Below are 18,206 nucleotides of genomic sequence, written 5' to 3' on the forward strand. Positions count from 1 at the left end.
AACAGAAAGAAAGGATATGACATATAGAAGTGACGGAAGAAGAGCCTTCCATTATGTTTTGTGTAAAGTCAGAGGGTGTAACATAAACCAAACAGAATTCAACTGTCTTAAAAATGGAACAGATACACAGCTTAGGTTATGCCATGCTATTAAAAGCTTCCACCAAGATATAAGTTCAGGAATAGAATGATGTTTCAGGTAGCTATTGTAGAGATCTTATTAAGTACATGTTTTATACACCCATTCCATACACCTGCAGAGGTATATAGGCATTTCATAGAATCATAGAATGGCTTGCGTTGGAAGGGACTCCAAGGATCATCAAGTTCCAACCCCCCTGCCACGTGCCAGCTACTAGACCAGGTACTAGATCAGATTGCCCAGGACCCCATCCAACCTGGTCTTAAACATCTTCAGGGGTGGAACTTCCACAGCCTCTTTGGGCAACCTGTTCCAGCACCTCACCACTTCCTCAGTAAAAAAACCTTCCCCCTGACATCTAATCTAAATATCTCTAATTTAAAGGTATTCTCCCTTGTCCTATCACAATCTACCCTTCTAAAAAGGTTTATTTCCTTCATGTTTATGAAACTCCCTTTTAATACTGGAAGGCCACAATAAGGTCTCCCTGCGGTCTTCTCTTTTCAGGCTGAACAAACTCAGTTCCTTCATCCTGTCTTCACAGAGGAGGTGCTCCAGCTCTCTGATCATTTTCATAACTCTCTTCTGGACCCTCTCCAAAAGTTCCACATCCTTCCTGTGTTGGGGGCCCCAGACCTGGATGCAGTATTACAAATGGGGCCTCACAAAGGCAGAGAGGAGGGGGACAATCACCTCCCTCTCCCTGCTGGCCACCTCTCTTCCAGTGGAGCCCAGGATACCACTGGCTTTCTGGACTGCAAGCACACACTGCTGCCTCATGTTCAGTTTTTCATCAACCAGGCCCCTAAGTAAGTCATTTTTAGCAGGACTTATTTCAAGGACTTCTTCTCTCAATTTGCGTATATACCCAGGATTATCCTGACCCAGGGGTAAAATCTAGCACTTTGCTCTGTTGAACCTCATTAGGTCCACAAGATCTCACCTTTCGAGTTTGTCAGAGTCCCTCTAGAAGGCTTCCCTTCCTTCTGTTGTATCAACCACATTGCTCAGCTTGCTGTCATCGGTGGTCTGTTCCACTTTGCTCTGTAACTCCCTTAAAATTTTGCCTCTGGAAGTCATCCTTTATTGCGGGCTCTAACAACTGTTATGGCACTGATTTCTCCTTGAGGCTTCTCTTCAGCAAGAAAACCTGGACAGGACTGTGGCTTCTGTCTCTGTTTAGATTTGCAAAAGCATAATTATTATGAATTGTTTTCCCATTACTCTGAGTTGGTGTTTTGATGCAGCACCTACTTTGGAGCTGAATGAATGAATCCTTATGTCATTCAGCATAGTGAAATCTCCCTGATGTCACTGCCCAAAATGTGCTGCATTCTCCCATAAGACTCTTCAGCTTTCTTGTGGCACTTTTTATTGTGGGTTACAAGAGCCTGGTGGCTTTGGCACTCCTTGCTGTGGGAGCTGCTGGGGCCAGCACTGGGGTTTCCTCTTGGGTAATGAAGAGACCTGATGAAAGCCCTGTGTTGAGCATTGAGGCTCTGAAGTCTGCTAATTGAGGCAAGGCAAACACAGGGCATTAATTAGCTTTAAATTCAGAGTGTGAAAATGTCTTCAAAGTGAGCCTGAACACAAAAAAAAGATGTTTGCTCTTCAGCGCAGTTGCCTTGAACATTACTGACAACGGGTGGGCAAGCTTTGGAGAGGGAGAAGCTAGGAAGAACCAGTTCTGCCTTCTCCCCTGGGAGACAACCAAGGTATCAACAACCCCTGGTGTTTTTCCACAGGGGCTCCTTGCTCTCGGTTTACTAGAAAGAGCATTTCAAGCATTTTTCCTCAGCACATCTGCTTTTTTCTTTTCTTTTTTTCTGCAGGAAAGTGTAGTGGCTCTTTCCTTGGCACCTCACCAAGAGCTCTTGGCAAAACTGTCAAATGTGTCATTGCAATGGGAGGCCTCTTCATCTCAGCTTCAGCAGTGGAAGCTGGCTGGAAAGTGTGGGCCAGGCCTCAGAGGACCAGTTGCAGAGTACTCTCAGTGGAAATCCTTTGACTCTGGAGCTTTTTTTTTTTGCTCTGGCAAACTCCCTCTGCCTTTTTGGATACAATGAGGGTTGAAGACACTTGGCTTTTGTTTGGTTATCCTGGAGGGAACGCTTTGCTTTTCATTTGACTGAATTTCTGGGTGGTAGAGAGGAGAGTGCTTCAGGATGCATTGATGTTTGCCTTGTGTGAGGCTGCCATTTGGTGACCTTATGCCTCCTGAGCTAGGTGTTCTTACTGCAGGAATAGTCTCTTCCTCCCCCTTTATTATAGACAAGTAGAGGTTTAGGTACTTGAGGGAAATGTAACATTTGCCCACTCTTTATTTGTAGATCTAAGAGGGACCTTGGTTTTTGAAAATGCTTTTTAAGTAATGGCATATGAAGAGTGAGAGAAAATGCACAAGCAAGAATGCAGTTTAGTATCAACTCTGATGATTTTGTCTTCCAAAATCAGATGTGCCAGTTCCTAGATTATTTCACTGTCTTGTAGGATGTAATACAAGAAAAACATGTACTCAGTGTAGAGGAAGGACCTGCTCCATGCACTTCCCAGGCACTGAGGTGAGGCTTACCAGCCTGTAGTTCCCCAACTCTTTCTTTTTCCCTTTCTTAAAAATGGGAATGGTGTTTTCCTTTTTCCAGTCACTGGGGGCTTCAAATGACAGCCATGACTTTCCTGATATGATGGAGGGCAGCTTGGCAACCACATCAGACAGTTCCTTCAGGACTCTGGGATGCATGTCATCCAGCTCCATAGACTTGTACACATTCAGCCTCGTGCAGTGGTCTCAGACTTGCTCATCTCTTGCAGGAAGTGCTCTGCTCCCCAACTCCCACCCAAGGGTTTAGGGTTTGTATGGGAAATTGATAATCACAGCCTGAACCTCTGATTAATCAGCTGAGGCAAGTGTCAGTCAGCTGTGGGAGCACAGGTGGGAGTAATTTAGCTGTGCTCCCGGAAGGGGTGGAACTTGACTCCACCTCCTCTAGACCTTATTTAAGGGCTGACCACCACTAAGGCAACATCTCTTGGAAATTGCTCCTTGGTGGAGATTGCCTCAGCGTTTCCCAGCAAAGGCATCCATATCAGTGAGTCTTTCCTTATAAATAACCTTTTGAATATCTGTTACCATCTTTGTATTGTTCCACCTTACAGGGTTCACAGTCTCACACAAGTTGGAAGGGACCTTAGAGATCATCAAGTCCAACCCTTGGGATTCGAGCCTCCTGTGTAGCAGAGTGGCACTTCTACCACTTGCACCACAGGGGGATTCAAACCCGGGCCTCCGGAGTTACAACACGGCATTTCTACCACTGCGCCACCGGGGCACACCCGGTGTTGTAAGAGAAGTGGGAAGCCTAAGAGACCTTGAAGACTGAAGCAAAGAACTTGAGGACCTCAGCCTTCTCCATGTCTGTTGTAGCCAGTTCTCCCTTTTCGTTTACTGGAGGGTGTGCACTAAAGATTTGCTGTTCCATGAAGGCTGCTCTTCAGCACTGGGGTGTAGCAGAAGTCCTGGAATCTGAGATGCTTATTTTCTTCCAAACACCTCAAGTTTCTGGAAAAGAACTTCAAGGAAACATGAACCCTGAACACTGAAGAACATTTGAAATAGCAGAGGATCTGTCATTGATTTAGTTTCACTTCTAGCACCACTCCTTCAATCAGAAACATCAGATAACTGTATGCAGTAATTACCCCCTTCCTCCATGTAATAGCTGGGGTTCTAGCAAACTGCACAAGCTGCTTTAAATACAGTCATGTTTCCCTGAAATTCACTATGGTTATTGGCAATTTGGATTAAAATCACAGTTCCCTCTGAACCAGGTGGGTCCTCCCAGTGTGCTAATACTTCATAAAAAAAAAAAAACAAAACCAGAAAAAATAGAAAAGTAGGAAGAGTTTAAATGACACCCAAGAAAGGTGTGAAGGTGCATCGTGCACCCTGTAAAACTGACTTAGGGAAAAGACAAGCCGCCTTAATAGTGTAAAGAGAAGTCAAGTCACTAAAAGGGGTTGCAAGTTGGGTGGTATAAATGCCTATAATCAGGCTTTAAAAGTGTGTTTAACACAACTCTCCTGACAGAAAGGAAACTATGGGCATGTTTCCAAATAGGTTGTGGTTTGCTTAAGTCTTCCCATGAATATGTGTCTAGGAAGTGTGTTAGATGTCTCCATACCACTGTAATTAACTCTTTTTTTTCTCTTGCCATGCTACTTTGGTCAGATCTTCTGGGGGTAACGTATCTTGGTAAAGCTGGGATTCCCAGTTTGGCCACATGCGAGCAACAAGTAAGCTGTGGGTGCTGTAGACTGATATCCCCCTGCCAAGCAGTGAGAAATGGCCTTATCTGGTCAAGGCTTATCTCCCAAGGGCATTTTTAATTGGTCTAATTATCTGTGATCTTTCCCAGCTGAGGATGGTAACCTGTGACATGTTCCAGTACGTCGTCTCAATTCAAATTCAGATAATTGCACTTTCCCTTTTTTTGCAATCTCACTTGGTAGAAGTGTATTCCTCTTCAGGACCATATTAGCTACTTCAAATCTTAAATTGATGTCTCATGTATTAAGGCAGCTGCAGAATTTCATCTTGTTGGAAAAACAATGATTTCTGTGCATAAAATCCACCATAACAATTCCAATCCGCAAAGAGAATAAGTGTTACTCATTCCAACAGCAGCATTTGTGCACAGCATCTATTATCCAGAAACCTCATGAAGTTCAACAAGAAGAGCAAAGTTCCTGCAGAGGAACAACCCTCTGTGTAGCAGTACAGGCTGGATGCCAACCAGCTGGAAAGCAGCTTGCCAGAAAAGGACCTGAGGTCCTGATGAACACTAAGTTGAGCAGGAGCCAGCAATGAGCCCTGGGAGCAAAGAAGGCTAAAAGTGTCCTAGGCTGTATTAGGAGGAGTGTTGCTAACATGTCAAAAGGGAAGATCCTTCTCTTCTACTCAGTGCTGGTGAGGCCACAGCTTGTCTGCCATGTCTACTTCTGGCTCCACAGAATGAAAGAGGCATAGACATATTGGAAAGAGTTCAGTGATGGTGGCAACAGAGATGCCAATGAGACTGGAGTATCTCTTCTATGAGGAGAGGCAGTGAGAGATGGGGCTATTCAGCCTGCAGAAGGGAAGGCTTTTCATCAATATGTACAAAATACCTGAAGAGTGCAAAGAAAATAGTCAGGCTGTTTTTAGTGACTCTTTTTTTTTCTAGTGAGCATGATGGAACACTAACACAGGCTGTCCAAGGAGGCCAGAGATCTCCCTGGAGATCTCCCAAAGCCGCTTGGACATGGGCCTGGGCAGCTGCTGTGGGTGGCCCTGCTGCAGCCAGAGCTGGGCCTGACTGACCCTGAACACTGTGCCAGCCTCAGTAGCTCTGTGATTCAGGATAAATTCCGCTTTTTAATAATTTCCTGATGTACTTTGAAACAAAACCATGTGAAGAATGTGTGTGAACCTATCTAGAAGTACAGTCTGACACGGAATCTTTTTGTTTTCTCAGGTGAGATTTGCCACATATACTGTTCAGCCTTGACCCAAAGGTTTTCAATAGCATCAGACCAACAAGAATACAAGCCAAATACCTAAACCTTTGATAGAAGAATGAGTCTTGTGGCCTGTCTGCTATATTCATATTCACCTCCTCTTCTTGAGCCTTTCTGATTGTTCTTGGTGGCTGTGACACTATAATGGGATGGAGAGTATTGTAATAATTGCAGGATGGTAAATTCTTTGGCTACAGTGAATGAGAATGAGCAGCAAATACAGCAGCTTCAGTAATGAAGGAAAAGAGCTGCTTACCTTTGGAAAGCCTCAGATAGGCAGGGATCTCTGACAAGCGATATCATTGTCTCCATGTCAACCCTTAAATGAGGTCTGAGAAGGGCTGGATCCTGGCTTCACCCCTTCACTGCTTGCACCTGAGCTCCCCTGGGTTGGCTCTGCCTTCCCACCAGGTGCTAGACCACTGTTTCAGGCCGTAACTTAGTATTTCTACTACAGTGGCTTATTTGGTCAGTGTTTATTAATACTGTACAGGTCTGCTGGGTTTGTTGGATCTGTGCTGGCCTTTCATAGCCCCTCTTGGCTGTGCATGGGTCCTTGTCCATATGAATACCAACTCTGATATCAAGAGCAGAAGTTCTGTGGGATGTTCCATATAGACCCAATGCATCTTGTAGTCTCTGTCATTTTGCAGGGAAAAACAAGGAGGCAGCTGAACCACAGACCCTGCTTTGAAGACCACCAGAGCTGTTCCAGCCCTCTTTGGGTAAGGCTTGAAGGGAGTCTGGGACTTTACTACCTGTTTGTATACCAGTGAAGTAAGGAAAATACCTTTCTTCTCAACTTGGATGTAGTGAAGGCAAATGCTTTCTGGTTATGTCATTCTTTCCTAAAGTAAAATGCTTTCAGAACTCCACTGGACAGATGGAGCTCTGCACACATGGTTTTCCATGAATATTGCATTAATCCATATTCTGTGTTATAAATTACAATCAATCCATTCTTGTGCTAACCAAGCTGCAGCTGCTCCCAGCTGAAAAGCCTTTTGAACTCTGCCAGACAAAATATTCCAAGTCTCATTCCAAGGTGCATGTCATTGTGGTTCTCAGGCTCTCATATGTGCTTAATTTAGAATATTTATCAAAGTATGCATTCTGCTGATGGTCAAGTGGGTGCCAGTGCTTACAGTGATGTTGTCTGCAGACTAACAAAAAGCTGAAGTTCTTTCAATAAGTGGTAATACATCGATTTCAGCTTCAGTACAGCTAATCTGTAATCTAATTTGCAGTAAATCTTTCAAAAACCAGTGAATTAAAGGAAAAGTGTCGGCTGCAAAGTTTAAGGGTGGATCTGGACTTCCTCTGGGTTTGTGGTCTCCAGATCTAGGACATGTCTTTTTTTTTTCTGTTGTGAAGACAAGAATTATTTGTAAGTGTGGGCACAAGAACTGAGATGCAAGTTTTCTTTTGGTTCTCATGTAGTCTGGTTGTGCCTTGGCTTGTTAGAAGAAAAGAACGGCCTTGCCCTTTAGGTGTAGATTTCACAGAACAGAGGGAGTTTAAAACAGTTATTTCAGTTAGATGTCTACCTTTTATTTTTTACTTTCTTTTTCTATCTTAAAATTGGTATAGTGGGTTATGTTCAAATTCTGTGAACTAATAAAAAATAAACTTACTGATGACATAATGTGAGTATTCACTTCAGTCAATGTGAAGTGTTATGTGATTCATACTGAATCCACTTTCATGTTGACTGGGATAGAAAGATATGAATTGTTTGCTCTGTGAGCTAAAGACCTTTATGTTTAGGGCTAAGGGCTGAGTACCCTGATCACCCTACCTTTTCCAGTTTCAGGCCAATTCCTGGGATTGTCTGAGCTACAAATAATTCTGTAAAGAAGTTATTAATACGTTATAGTTGGTTGCTAGTGAAGTTCAGATTGTACCAGATTTGAAAACTATTAAGCTTCAGTTATGTCTTGCCAGTAGCTCTTATTTCTCAGAAAATGGGACTGTAAAATAGTTTTCTTCTTTGTGTGTATTTTAAAAGGAGTAAATTGGGGATTTATAGGGATCCAAACCCAAATATTTTCTCTCCCTTTCCTCCTTGTCTTGAAATCGCCGTGTAGGCAGAATTTTTGGGATACATGCATGAATACATAAAATTCATCCAAAAATTTGCAAATTGGAAATTTCCTGACCAAATCCTTATGTGGTGTTTTTTTCAGGGAGGTATCATTGCCCATTATTAGACTATGAAATACAGGGGCGGGGGGGGGGGGGGGGAGAGGGGGGAGGCGAATGCAGAGCAGTTCCCATGGCTGCACCTTGTTGGTCATCCTCCTCTTCCTTGAGTGGAGGGAAACTGGGAGATGAGGGGGGAGGACTGTGGTGACAGAGGAGACCTAGTCCTTATCAAAAAAAATAGGTGGCAAGGTTATTGCTGCCCTGTTTCACTCCTTAAATTCCTGCAGCTGTTCTCAAGAAGGACACAGTCTGTTTGATCTGAAATGCTGAGGCAACAAGCATTTTATATTCACACATCAATTAGGCCATTGTTTTTATTAGTCACAAGAGATAATTGCATCCAGAAATTTCCAAATAAAATGTTACTTTGGGCAAAACAACGTCACACTGACATTTCAATTATATGAGTTATTTTCTAGCATAGATCAGCAATAAACTTTCCTGAAGAGTGAATTAAATAGGAAACAAGAAAGCAGAGATGGGGCAGGTGCCAAATGTCGGTGTGTGTAGCGCCAGCATTTCTGTTCGTGTCCTCACTCCTTTTGTCTTTATGCCTGTTGCAGTCAGCCAGTGAAATCCAGTGATGTCCATAGGCAGCAGACATGCACAGAGGAGAGGGCTCTTTATGGAGGTGTACGCTACCTATAGCTGGGGTTTGGAAAGGGGGAGTCTCTGCTTTCTGCCTTTGTCTACCAGGCAAAGCTGATGATCTCTCCTTGGAATGGAAACTTGGATATCCTGGCTTTCAAAGGATTTTGGTAAGCAATTGGGAGAACACACAAATGGTTGGTGAAGCACCACTCCGGTGGTAGGCTCTGGACAACAGGTGCCCATGCCCCTGCAAACCCAAAACCATGCCACCAGAGGGAGTGGGCCAGAGCTGCCTCACACAGATGCAGCAAATGCTGTTTTTCCATTGTAGACAATGTAAACAAACAACCCACTAAGAGAATTTTGTGAGAGAGTCATTTTGGAAAAAAATAGGCTTCCAAGCACTTCCTAATGTGCAGTCAGGCTGAAATAAAGGTCCCCAGTTGCCCATTCCCCATGAAGCTTTTGTTGGGGTTTTCACATCTTGGTAAGCAGAGTTCTGTCTCTACTCTTTGGTGAAGATCAGTAACAAACTCTTCTAATGGGTTTGTTCAACAGCAGGCAAGAGAGCCAGGGCTGTATTAAGTACAGGCAAACTGATTAACTTCTAGCTCCATTTCCACTTTCCTTTTGGTTCCTCTCAAATTAGCCTCTGATTATCTCAGTGTGAGATTAATCCAGTGTGATGAAGTTCAAGTAGTAATGATTCTTTTTGATAGTATGTTTTCTCTATGATTGTTGTAGACAATAAAGAAAGAATGCCAGGCTTCTTATTGGAAACAGATTTTTTGGGTTCCTAAACAAATGCCATGCTCATGCCCGAGAGGGAAAGAACAAATTAACTGCTCTAAGGAAAATTAATGTTTTTTAAATCAAGATGTATCTATGTGCTTTTAATCCAAAATATTATATTAGAGGCCCAAAACTTAATGTCTGTGCTTGCAGCTGAAGGCTGGAGATGGCCACTCAGTACTGCCAACCTGGTTGGGATACTGCTGCATCCCTGCAGTGCCCAGGTAAGGTGTTCCCTTGTGGCACTTGATCCTGCAGGTGATTTTGGGCATTTGGCTGGGTTTCATCCTGTATGGCTATAAATTCCTGCCTGAAGCAGAAGCTAGTGTTGCACATGCCTTAGGCACACTAACTTAGAGAAGCGCTTGGGATGCCTGTGCGTAGTAGACTCTCCTCCTGGATCACACTGTGCACTAACCACTTCATCCCAGCTGTGTGTTTGCAGCCCTATGTAGACAGGGGCTGGTGAAGTTTATGTTAACAGTTGTTGATTGCTGCATGATCAGCAACGTGTCTTCTTCCTGTAACCACACCAGTATATTGCTGGAAGTCTTTGGACAAATCTGTTACTAGCATTAGTAACTGTGCTTAGTAACTCTGGAGCTTTGGGCTAAGCAAGAGCTTTGTGTGTGTTATGTACTGTACAGCTGCCCTCTGTGACTGCAGGGAACTGTGAGGAGATGGATCTGCAGAAATTGACATTTCCTTACAAGCAGCAAATGCTCACATATCACAGTTGAAAAGAGAAAGCAAGCCATCCCTAGATCCCTTGCTAGATTTTTTTCAGCTACGGTCTTGGTGGTATAAATAACACACCAAGAAATGTATAGAAGAGGGACCTTGAGCACTGGGTCTGTACCATGGAATTACTCCTATAATTAACACTCATCATCACTTGAGCATTATTGTCTGGTGTTTTTCCCCCTAGGCCCATTAATTTCTTTAAACTAATGAGCACATTTGTGTCTTGTTCAATGTTCTTGGCTCTATGAGCAACTATGTTGTGGCTAACTGAAGTACAGTCACTGCTGCTCTGATATTACAGCATCAGGGATTAGAAAGGATTTGTTCCCGAGCACCTTCGTAACTTGAAGAATGAATACACCTGATATCTTTTATTCTAAACAAGAAAAAGTCATTCTAGCTTAGCATCTCATCAGAAAAATAAGCAACTTAAACAGACCAAGATTTATCAAGGGCAGGGAAAATGGGAAAAAAATCCCACTTTTTTTTTTTTTGGTTTTTTTTTTTGGTATACGATGCTATCAAGCCTCTGAGCTTTAGATAAAACAAGAAACAGCCATTATAACAAATGTGCTATTAGTTCTGCACTAATGTAACTAATTAGTCTGTCAGTTCAATGTGAAAAAAAGGAATAAGCACTGCAGTGTGCAGCTTTGTATTAGTCAGTCTTTTTCTGCTCTTGAGCAAACTTGTTCTGTGTGCCAGGGGCAAAAGCATTAGTTGCATACAGAACCTGTTCATAACCCTAGCACAGCTTGCAGCTTGACGGGTGCCACTGCTGTTCATTCTCACCTTTCTGCTGTCCACAATTAACCTTGTATAGCTTGAAATTATGCATGAAATGAAAGATGGGCTCCGGTTTCAGCTGGGCTGCTCTGTCCTGAATTAAAGCTGCTGAACTTTTGCTGTACCTCAGGGTCTTTACCTGGCCATCCAGGCAACTGGGAATCAAGCTAAATGGTTCTGCTCATTAAATGACATCGTGAAGGGAGATAGGAAGCTTTTGGGGGCTTTCAGTAGGTTATTAAGTGATGCTTTTCCTTACAACTAATTGTGGTGAAGCAGTGGGGCAAGGCTGCGGCTGGGGCATCAGTGGAGAATTTTGGGGGGAGGAGAGCAGCATTCTTGCCGTGGTCTTCGAGCTTCTAGACAGCCTCAGCTGCCTGGGAAACCACAGCTGAATTCCTCATGTCAATGTCTTCATTTTGGTTATTGTTTGAAGGAATCTCCTTACATCCAGTTTCCAATCAAAACATCATGTACTCACTAAAATCTGAGCTCCAGTATGAACATGTTACACTACAGGGACTGAAGCCTACCAATCATGTAACATAGATGGATGCCTTTGAAAAACAAATCTTTAATCAAAGTTACACTTCATTTGTTTTTCAAATTTCCATTTTCCCTTCAAGTGGCTGTTTCATTGCTATAAGAGGCATTAAGAGCTATTCGTGTTTTTCTTCTTGTAGCTCTTTTAAAACGGAGCTTCCTTTGTTATTAATATCCTGGCAGTGGATATTCTCACTTATCTGCTCTACACTCACAGGCTTGATCCAAGATTACCTGTTTTAGTTTCTTCATAAAGAAATATATATATCATTATTTTAACTATTCAAATGTTTTCATTGGAAAGTGCCATTTCTTTTTCATTCTGTTGTTGTAATTATATATTAATTTAAGGCAGATAAATTCTTCTTCCTTCATGTCTTTTTGTCAGCCTGAAGTTAATTCAATATTAACACATAAAAATAACATGGAGGTTAAATGAAATAATAGATGCAGCTATGTTGTAACTCTTTTATATCCAGCTGCTGATAGAAAGCATAATAAGGGTGCAAAATGCAGGCAGGCCAATTTCAGCCTGAGGAGGTATGAGAAACAACTACTTGTTATAAGAAGATGCACTATGCATACAACATGCCATTGATTTCTACACAGGTGCTGCCTTTGGTTAAAAGAGCTGAAAGAGAGGACTTCCTCTGAACATTTAACTAAGGTTTCAGGTAGGAAAATCACTGCTGCAAATTACCTCTAAGGTGCATGGTTTTGTTTTGTTTTTGTTTGTGCAGTAGCTTTTCTGTGTGAGTGTTTCTTTCTTGCACTAAGGTATGATCATCTCAGGTAGGAGAACCTCCAGAATGATCAGGTAACTGGAAGCTTGGTAAGAAAAATGCTTTCATTGCAGCATGGACTTCTTCCAAAGCAAAAAAAAAACAAACCAAAAACAAAACACTTGTGGAAAAGCTGGACTTCTCCAACACTTAAACTCCTGAACGTGTCAGTGATAGTATGTGCTGAAGTGATAATTGAAACATACTCAAAGCATGCTATCAAAATGTTTTGACTAAAAAGAAATAGTAATAATCTACAGCCAGTTCTGATAAAAAGACTGTTTCAAGGCCGGACTTCATGGACACACAAACTTTAGACTTCAGAAAACGGCAAGAATTTAATATTCTCATTTTTCCCCAATAAAGACTTTTAAAGGAATTTATCATTGCTACCTATCAGCATGTTAATCTAGTCAACACGGCAGGACGAGGGCTATCTGCAGAAAGAATTCCACCTCAACTATTTCTCTGGATTTGCCAATCCCTTCTCAATATTATGTTTTTGCAGGCAGCTCTGCCTGCTTCTAATCTCCTTCAGCATTCTCGACTCCAGTAACCTCTGTGCTGTAACTTGGTCTCAGTGTCTTAGGCCTGCAGATACAGATGTGTTCAGTTCATTATCATCTTCATGCTCTTTTCAGCAACCCAAATACCAGTCATCCCAGGTGACTTTATACACTGCTAGGCAAGTTTCTTATGCAAGATGGTGCCAAATTCCCATGACTAATCACTCTAGAAGTATGGTGGGTTTTTTTGTCTTTCCCCTCCCTTTTTTTTATATAACATTTTCCTTCTAGTGTTCTGCCAATGCAAAGAAGAACTCATTTGAAGTTTAGCATGGTGTTTCTTACAAGTTGTTTAAAAAACAGAACTTGTTTTAAAAAAAAGGATTTGTAGTTTTTAATCCAATCCCCTGGGAGTCAAAACCTGCTGATTGTATGGCCACATGCAAGAGTATATCATTGTGTCTTCTCAGACAGACATTAGTGGCATCCTGTGAAGTAATACAGAGGTTTGATGTCTTAAAGAGCATAAGAAAGTAAGTAGGTGTTCATATATTAGGATAGCACAGATCTTGTTTGTTTGTTTGTTTGTTTTCTTTTTGTAAGTAAAGTGTTCATGTATGTTTAAGCACTTCGAAGTCGTCACCCAGATGACTATTACCTCATGCATGATGTGCATTTTCTGGTCTGTATCATTTGGTCTTCTTGGTGTAAGAAAGCCAGCTATGCTAGATGAATGCTATGTGTACACAAAGACTGTACCTCCATGTCTTGTAGCTTTGTGCCTGCTTTCTTTTCTATCATTTATCATCATTAGTGTGTGTCTGCTAACAAGGAACTATTCAGCTGGATCACAGGAGGGGCTGCCCAATGTTTTGCTACCAGATTCGTGAGGAGGAAAAAGATGGAATAGAGATGAATAATCTTAAGGACTGAGGAATAAACAGAGACTTCTAATTGTAATTCCTGGCTGTCATCATCCTAATTAGCAATGGGTCTATTTGATGCCTCAGTTCAGAGACTGTGAATAGTGCTGCTCTTTGTCTGTCATAGTGATTAATATATTTCTTGGTAATAACCTGGTATAATGTACAAAGCTGTATAGTAAATCTGTAGAGTGCACTGCCCTAGAACAATTCAGTGATACTTAACCCAGTTGCATGAATGGTAGCATCTTCTGTTTGGACCACTGAAAAGTTAGACATGTAAGAGGTGTCTAATGAACCAGAATATTTAAGGGACTAGATAGAAACAATAGCCTTATGAATATACATTGAATTCAATAACAATTGTTTTGCTTTTTTCTCTGCTCATTTTGAATTGCTCCTCATGGAAGCCAGCTTTAGCTACACAAGGAATGGAGAGACAATGGAATTGTGGCTAAGTGAAGCGTATTCTTCCTGCAGTTTCTCTGATGCTTTCCTGGAACTGGTAAGAGAAAAGGTATATATCCCACAGAATGCAAGGTGTGCTTGTGCTCATGTTGCATGCACAGTGGTTATGAAGGGCAGTTCTTAAAGCCACTCAGTAAACTTATATTAATTTCAGTGGTCTAAGGTACCAGCCCTTAGCTGAAGCCCATGCCTCTGAGGAATGTGCTAGATATATTTTAATTTCACTTTTAAGTAATTCCAAAACTCCCAGCATTCATTTCTTATATTACAACATCCTTTCTCAGAAGTAATTTTGCATGCCATATAACCTGACTGGAGTTGCAAAAGCAAACGAAAGAAAGCACTATCCACTGTCTTTCTTCCTAAGAACATATCTCTTCGATTGACCTAGCCTTGAGGAATAGTTCAAATCTAGATTACAGTGTTGGTGGAACAGTGCAATCTTAATTTATGTGACAGGTCATTCTAAGATACTATGCAATATCTTATTTTTTTTTTACTTATTCATTAAGTGGTTGGAAGTTAAGTTAAATAAATAATCAGATAGTATTACAAGGTCAGATAGCTAATTCTCTCTCAGACAATACAAGGTACTTGGCACTGATGAACTGCACCTCATCAGACTTTTGTGGGATAAGCTTCATTTTGAGAAATTTATTGCTCTGAAATGTCTGGCAAGTGATGCTGAATATTAGTTGCAGTAAGAACTATTGAAAAATGATAATTGAGAAGGGATCGCCAACAAATTCTTCTCTTTTGGCGTGTTCTATAAGTTACAGAAATGTAAGGTTCTAATGGGACTTTCACACCCAGACACTGACTGTAATTCCAAGCTTTATTAATGAAAGTCAGCATTTTCGGAGAAGCGAGGTTAGAGCCATGGAACTCATGGTGTTTAAGATTTGTATCCTGCACAACAAACAGCTGTTAATACTCAACTCCTATATGTTTCAGTGTATGGTTGGTATCTATATCCTCTGTTTCCAGAAACCAGAAAATTTGGGTACTGCTTTTAGTGTTGGACCTGCTGGAGGCTGGAAATGACGGTGCTGGTGGAAGAGCACATCTGGGGAGCAGAGTTAAGCTTGTTGTGACAGTTTCCCTACAAACCTTAGGCATGCTGATTGTGAGGTATGCATCTCTGGTGGAAGTAGAAGAAAAGCCATTTTTGTTTCCTTGTTTGGAGGGAGGGATGCTGTGTACAGCTGTGGGTAGTGTCACTGATACACACTCCAGTGTGCAGTCTGTATTTGGGTGCATTAGAGCAGAAATAAGTTCCTGAATTTAGGTGCTGCTAACTCCAAGACCCTGTTTTATCAGTTACTGTTCAGCAAAGCTGAGTTAGTAGACTTGACTCACATTATTTAAGACAAGTAATATTTGGTCTCTCTTTTCAAATTATTTGGAACACACACTCCCTTCCTCCACTTTAAGCTCCAAAGCTGCAAAATAATTGCTCCTTAACTGGGCTTTGGTCTTTGCTGAATTCAGTCACTCTGACTTATTCTTGCTGTCCCTTTTCACAGGGATGGTGCAAAGTGTGATTTGTCTATACATCCTATGCAGAAGGAAAGGAGCTTATATGGTTTTGCTTCTCATCTCTTTACTCCTATTAAATCAATTAGCTAAGATCGAGAATTCAGCTATAAGGCATGCTGAAAATCTTGTTCTCTAGTAAATTCATCACTTTCTGTGTCACTTGATATTATTTTGTCCTCCCTTATCAACTAGTTTTTTTTACATAGTGGGAATGCTGTAGTATAAGAGACCTATTTTGTGTGTACTACAGCACAAATCAGTTTAAGATGGAGGGAATAAAAAAAAAAAAGTTCAGAAGACTTTCCATGTTAAATATCAAAGTTTTCATTTGTAGAAGTCTAATAAGAAAACAATTTATTCTGTGAATTTGGTGAATGACTTTATAGCTTCCAGGCAGCACTCTCAACTTTCATTGTGCATGTTTCTGACTTTCTCTTTGTGTACTCAGAGTTTTTTATGCAAAAATCACTTCAAAAGACTCGGGTTCAGAACAATAATAATAATTTAACAAATCTTAGCATGCAATAAAACAGCATATTTATTTGAAATACCTCAGTGTCAACACATTTTACAAGGAGTACTTGCGCAAAGTATTCCCTGCACAAGAAGTAGAGGCAATATTTAGAGGTGGAAATCCTGGTGTTTTTTAAGGCAGGATATGAAAGCAGGAGATTATTAAAAACTTTACCAGAAATCTCATTTCAAGGGTTGTGCTTTCCCTGTGAGCTGCACTTAAGGACAAAACAGTGTATAGCCCTTCTTTCTCTTGCTGTTCTTTCACTGTGACTTTGACTCGTTATGGATATTAATGTTCTTCCCTCATTCATTTAGATTCTATGTATGGAACAAAATGGACAAACTGGATCTTCTGCTGTCTGCTGGTGGCCACTGGAAGATTTAAACTCATGGAGGGAAGGTTTGGATCAGCTGTCAGGGAGAAGTTCTTTACAGAGGGAGTGGTGAGGTACTGGAATAGGCTGCCCAGAGAGGCTGTGAATGCCCCATCCCTGGAGCTGTTCAAGACCAGGTTGGATGGGGTTCTGGGCAACCTGGTCTGATACCAGATCCGGAGGCTGATGGCCCTGCCAGTGACAGGGAGGTTCTAGCTTGACAGTCCTTGGGGTCCCTTCCAACCCAAGCTATTCTATGATTCTAAGATATATGCAAGCTGTTGTACTGATGAGTACAGCTACCCACAGATTTTTATAGCTTGGATGAGAACAGTTTAAAAACTGTTTTGGCAGATCTCTAGGTGCCATAATGAACTTTCCTAACTCCTTTTCCTGCTTCCAGACCATTTAGTTTGAAGTCTCTCATGGGATATTTTCTCATTAGCATGTAAAGAATCAGGAGCAATTGGAAATCAGAATAATATTAAAAAAAAAAAAAGTAAGCAAAAAAGAAAAAAAGAAAGAAAATGAGAATAGGATACAGAAATCTGTGATTTTTTGTTCAGAGAATTTCATTTTTATTAAGATTTATCATATCCCCTATCATGTGTCAGCCTCTGGTAAGATCAAATGCTACAACAGGTTGTTAAAAACCATATTGAAAGCAATGGGTGGTGGAATATTTAAGCACTGGGAGAAGCATTTGGCAGAAGCCACCTGGCTGGTCAACACCAGAGGATCAGTCAATCGAGAAGGTCCTACACAATCCAGCTCCCTACATACTGTAGAGGGAGATAAGGTCCATGTAGTACATGTAAAAAGAATACTAGGGAAAGTGGTTTGGGTCCTTCCAGTTTCTGGAAAGAGCAAACCTCTCCATGGAACTGTTTTTGCCCAGGGACCTGGGTGCACTTGGTGGGTGATGGAGAAAAATGAGGATATTCAATGTGTACCACAGGGAATTTGATGCTGGGGGAGTGCAGTCAGTGATTCCGTGTGTGTATATATATATATATATATATGTATGTACATAGGTATGTGTATATATAACATGTTAATTATTGTTTCTCAGATATGTGCATTTGTAACACGTGTTAATTTTGGTTTGTTCCTATGTAGATATATGTTAAGCATGGTGTGGTGATGTGGAATAAGGGGTGGAATGTTGTGGTTTCATGATTTCTGTTGTCAGTACTCCACATCAGAACATTATGCAGAGCAGTGGCAGTTAAAGAGTTCATATTCTCTTTCCATGTTACTGCCATTTGGGGTATTTTTGGGTACCTGGAGAGGAGGGGTGGCATCCCTGGAGGACTTGGAGGGTGAAGAGGAAGGGGGGTGGGACTCCATAATGGACCCCAGCCACTACATCTGGCTGTCTCAGCTCACTGTGTAGAAAAGCACATGCTTCCATCACACTGTCATGGTTTGACTTGTATTTTGAGACTCTCGTCTCTCTCATTTTGTTTGATTAGGTTACATTTAGTAAATTACTGTTCCTTCTCAGATCATTGGCATTGTGTTTTCTTTCTGTTAAAACTATCATCTGCTCGCTCTCTGCCCTTCCCCATGTCCCAGAGCGCATGGCCTGGGCCGGCTGGGTTGCATAGCAAACCTCTTCCTATTTTTTTTTTCTTTGCTCCCTTGTCACGGACTTACATTTAGGGATAACCTCGTGACACAGTGTCATCAAAGTGCAGCTAAAGTAACACAGCTAATGGAATATCAGCTCATGGGAAT

General features: G+C 41.5%; 1 long non-coding RNA gene across 6 annotated transcripts in view; it reads left to right on the top strand.

Moving 5' to 3' along the window:
• LOC107313078 (uncharacterized) overlaps positions 1-16,965 on the top strand; it is a 32,783-nt gene extending 15,818 nt beyond the window's left edge. Inside the window, exons 2-7 of one of the 6 annotated variants that reach the window (XR_014945227.1) lie at positions 6,351-6,422; positions 9,439-9,509; positions 11,968-12,032; positions 13,984-14,074; positions 15,025-15,168; positions 16,408-16,965. This is a non-coding gene — a long non-coding RNA (uncharacterized LOC107313078). Of the gene's footprint in view, positions 1-6,350; positions 6,423-9,438; positions 9,510-11,967; positions 12,033-13,979; positions 14,087-15,024; positions 15,169-16,407 lie in introns of all 6 variants that reach the window. The other 5 variants (XR_014945226.1, XR_014945223.1, XR_014945224.1 and 2 more) reach the window with 5 other exon arrangements.
• The last annotated feature ends 1,241 nt before the right edge of the window (positions 16,966-18,206 follow it).

Source organism: Coturnix japonica, chromosome 4 (genome assembly GCF_054131305.1).
Source record: "Coturnix japonica strain WE chromosome 4, WE-NBRP24, whole genome shotgun sequence".
NCBI lineage: Eukaryota > Metazoa > Chordata > Aves > Galliformes > Phasianidae > Coturnix > Coturnix japonica.